General features: G+C 28.1%; 1 protein-coding gene across 1 annotated transcript in view; it reads left to right on the top strand.

Moving 5' to 3' along the window:
- The window catches only part of dpyda.1 (dihydropyrimidine dehydrogenase a, tandem duplicate 1), a 394,532-nt gene that overhangs the window by 143,122 nt on the left and 246,410 nt on the right, over positions 1–5,000 (top strand). The window lies entirely within an intron of this gene.

Genomic DNA, 5,000 nt, shown 5'->3' with positions numbered 1-5,000 from the left:
TTTTTATTTTTTATTTTACTTTATTTTTTACCTTACTTTTTATTTTATTTTATTTTACTTTATTTTTATTTTATTTAGTTTACTTTATTTACTTTATTTTTATTTTATTTATTTTAAATTACTTTTAAAAGTAATGTGTTAAACGTTTGCTGGATAATTTGGCGGTTCATTCCACTGTGGCAACCCCTGATTAATAAAGGGACTAAGCTGATGGAAAATGAATAAACAAATAAATAAATAAACAATATTTTAATTTCAGATATGGTTTTAGTTACTTTAAAAAACACTAGAAAAACACAAGAAAACAGTAAACACACTGAAAGGAAAGAAAACAGTAAACACACTGGTAATAACACTGAATACACTGATAAGTTTGAGCACTATATGACTTTCCAAACAATATTTCTAATCTGAACTTTTATATTTACAGTTTGCATTTAATTATTTTTTCTCCCCTTCTTGGTCTAGAGAAAGAAAAAAATAAAGATTACTAGCAGGAGAAGCTCAAACAAGCTGTGAGTGGAGGAGAGTCAGAAAGTGAGAGAAAGAGAGTCAACATCAGGCAGACGAGTGAAGCTTATTAATATTTGGTGTGAGAGAAGTGTGAAGCAGAGATTTATGAAGAGCTCCTCTCTCTCTCTCTCTCTTTCTCTCTCTCTCTCTCTCTCTCTCTCTCTCTCTCTCTCTCTCTCTCTCTCTCTCTCTCTCTCTTTTATTGCAGACTTGTCTTTGCTTTTAGAGGAGATTATTGTCAATTGTCCTCCTGGTGAGTTTCAGATGGTTATGATGTCAGCGGCTAAATGTGTCATGATCGGCTCCATTTAGACAAAACGGCAGAAGTATGTGCGTCACGTCAGATGGACTGAGGAAAGTTTTTTTTTAAGCCATTAAATGTTTGAGACAGTGTAAAGGCATAGTATTGCGCTATAAAGCTGTCTTTCTTAAAACAAATCACAATTAAAAATAAATAAATAGTGCTGGCAAATGTATTACGTATATTTAATATTTACTATGTCTATTTATTTTGTTATTTTAATTAATTATGTTATTATGTATATAAGAATGCACACAGACATGCATATATTTGAGAATGTTTATTTATATTTAGATATAAAATAAATGTATTTCATACAAATTGTAAATAGATTTATAATAAATTTATAATAAATACATAATAATAAATTTATAATAAATACATAATAAATTTAACACACACACACACACACACACACACACACACACACACATCAACTTTTCTTTAGGGTGCGATTAATCCTTGTCAAATTTTATAAAAATGTTTTAATATTTTTTGTTTAATTATTTTTTTGGTTTAATTTAATGTAATTTAATTTACGTTAAATTTTATTTATAATTTAATACAATTTTTGTTTACATTTTTTTTTTGTTTAAATTATTTTTGGTTTAATTGAATTACATTTTTTTTAATTGTTATTTTAATTGAATTATTATTATTTAATTTTTTTTAAATTTAATTTCATGTTTAATTTAATTAAATTGTTGTTTAATTATTTTTTGTTCAATTTAATTTAATTTTTAATTGTTAATTAAACAAAAAAATCTATTTAATTTAATCTTTAATTTAATAAACTTTTTTGTTTAATTTTTTGTTAAATATAATTACATTTTTTTGTTTAATGAAATGTTTTTGTTTAATTATTATTATTTTTTGTTTAATTTAATAAAAATACAAAAAAATGTTGATTTAATTAAATTATTATAATTAAATTTTTTGTTTAATTAATTTTTTTTAGGTTTAATATAATACATTTTTTAAATTGTTGTTTTAATTGATTTTTTGTAATTGATTTTTTGTTAAATTTAATTAAATTTTTTGTTTAATGAAAGGTTTTTGTTTAATTTTTTGTTTAATTTAATTATTATAATTGTTTTATTTTGTTTATATTAATTTAATGTTATTTTAATGCATTATTATTATTATTATTTTGGTTTAATTTAATTATTATTTTAAATTGTTAGTTTAATAAAATGTTTGTAATTGAATGTTTTTGTTTAATTTAATTTAATCTTTAGTTTTATACATTTTTTGTTTAATTTAATTTTTTGTTAACATTTTTTTTGTTTATTTTAATTTTTTGTTTATGAAATAGTTTTTTTAATTCATATTTTTTGTTTAATTTAATGTTTAATTTAATTTAGTTTAATTTTTGTTTTGGTTTAATTTCATTTAATTTTTAAGTTAATTTAATTTAATTATTGTTTAATTGTTTTTTGTTTTAATAATTTAATCTTTAATTTAATTACACTTTTTGTTAGATTTTTTTTTGTTTATTTTAATTTAATCTTTAATTTCATAAAATTTTTGTTTAATTTATTTTTTTATTAAATGTAATTTTAATTTCATTTGAATTACCTTTTTGTTTATTTTTTAAGTATAAATATTGATTATAAGCTTAATTTTTCAAATGTATAACCCTACACCCAACTCACCCTAATAGTTGAGCCAGAGCAAAAACATCACTAAACTGCAATACTGTATTTTCACCATTCAGCTCATAAAAGTTGGACTTCAAAAATTACACACTTCACCTTCAAATCTGATTCACACGTAGTTCTTCACATCGCCCACAACATTAGGACAAAGTACGGTAAAGTGCTGCAATTATTCACATCTGTTTACACTCTCCTGTGAAGACGCTCTGCTTATACGACCGCCATCATCTTCAACTCATTAAAGCTGTTTATAAGCTATATTAAGTTTAAGACTCCTGTAGGCGTACATAATCAGAACGGAGCGTTTGCTTGTGCATTGACGTGAACTGAGACCATTTTTGGAAACGTAGTAATAAGAAAATAGAATTGTCACCGCACGACTACATTTCCGTTTCAGGTGATTCAAACGCACTTTTCATCTCTCTGCTTTTTCTGGAACCAAAAAGAAAATCTTCTGTAAACTCTCTGAGTTGTGCTTGATGTTTTTTAACGAGGTACAGCGCTCTCATAATCAGCCGCTTCATTATCTCATGGCCGGATGAAAGATATGACCTTTGCCGGTTGTTGTTATGTGCACTAACATCACACTCGTTTCGAAACACACTTGAAGCGGGGGTTCAGCCAAAAAGAAAGCAGTATTTACTCACTCTCATGTGCAGAGCCTCTGTGACTTTCTCTTTTTTTATGAGGGATGTAAAATATAAATAATCTGCTTATTATCAGCTCAGTGGTTTTATTATTATTATTATTATTATTATTATTATCATTATTATTATTATTATTATTATTATTATTATTATTATTATTATTATTATTATTATTATTATTATTATTATCATTATCGTTATTATTATTATTATTATTATTATTATTATTATTATTATTATTATTATTATTATTATTATTATTATGTTGCCAGTTGGACATACACAAATTAAATGCTTGGTTGAAAGTATATATAGGTTAAATGGATACGTTTAATCAGTGAGTTGGTAACTGTAGACTCACTCTGATCGGATCAGTGAATCCTTAAGTGGAGACTCGCTCTGAGCGAATCATTTGAATAAGTGAGTTCTTAACTGGAAACTCACTCTGAGCAAATTATTTGAATCAATAAATCCTTTTATGGAGACTCACTTTGATTGGATCATTTGAATTATTGAATCCATAACTTGATACTCGCTGTGTGTGAATAATTTAAATCAGTAAATTCTTAACTGGAGGCTCGCTCCGAGAGACTCATTTTAATAAGTGAATGCTTAACTGGAGATTTACTCTGAGCAAATCATTTGATTCAGTGAATCCTTAACTGGAGACTCGCTCTGATTGGATCATTTGAATAAGCGAATGCTTAACTGGAGATTTACTCTGAGCAAATCATTTGATTTAGTGAATCCTTAACTGGAGACTCGCTCTGAGCGAATTATTTGATTCAGTGAATCCTTAACTGCAGACTCACTCTGTGTGAATCATTTAAATCAGCAAATCCTTAACTGGAGACTTGCTCTGAGCAAATAATTTGAATCAGTGAATCCTTAACTGGAGGCTCACTGAGCGACTCATTCGAATCAGTGAATTCTTAACTGGAGACTCGCTCTGATTGGATCATTTGAATCAGTGAATCCTTAACTGGAGACTCACTCTGAGCGAATCATTTGATTCAGTGAATCTTTAACTGGAGACTCACTCTGTGTGAATCATTTAAATCAGCAAATCCTTAACTGGAGACTTGCTCTGAGCAAATCATTTGAATTAGTGAATCTTTAACTGGAGGCTCGCTCTGAGCGACTCATTCGAATCAGTGAATCTTTAACTGGAGACTTGCTCTGAGCAAATCATTTGAATCAGTGAATTCTTAACTGGAGACTCGCTCTGATCAGGATCATTTGATTCAGTAAGTCATTAACTGGAGGTTGGCTCTGATCAGATCATTTGAATCAGTGAAAATCAATGAGTTGTTACAGGGGCGTAGCAGACATTTTAGAAGTGGGGGGACGGCTGTATGAGATCATGCATTCATATAATTATTAATCACCTGTTTCTAAATGGTCTGTCTCTAAAAGTGAGGTGGACATATCCCCCCCGTACACCCCCCCCCCCCTTCAGTTGCTACACCCCTGAGTTGTTAACTGGAGATTCATTCTGATCAGATCATGTGAGTCCATGAATTGTCAACTGGACAGCTGCTCTGACTAGATCATCTGAATCACTGAATTGTTTACTAGAGACTCACTCTTATCAAATCATCTGAATCAGCAAGTTGTTAACTGGACTTGCTCTGACTGGATCATTTGAATCAGTTTTTCATTACATGAAGACTCACTCTGACCAGATTGTCTGAATCAGTGAGTTGTTAACTGCAGACTTGCTGTAATCTGATTATTTGAATTAAAGAGTTTATACACTGTTATTAGAGTATAATATCATGCTTTAGCAAGTAAGGTAGCAAAGAAAAAGTAAAGGTTTTCCTAAATTAAAATATTCTGGTAGCACAAATGCTTTAAAATTGTATTTGAGAACAGCAGTGT

Source organism: Danio aesculapii, chromosome 24, assembly GCF_903798145.1.
Source record: "Danio aesculapii chromosome 24, fDanAes4.1, whole genome shotgun sequence".
Classification (NCBI taxonomy): domain Eukaryota; kingdom Metazoa; phylum Chordata; class Actinopteri; order Cypriniformes; family Danionidae; genus Danio; species Danio aesculapii.
The sequence above is the reverse complement of the archived record's forward strand: the minus strand, read 5'-3'. Positions and strand labels throughout refer to the sequence as shown.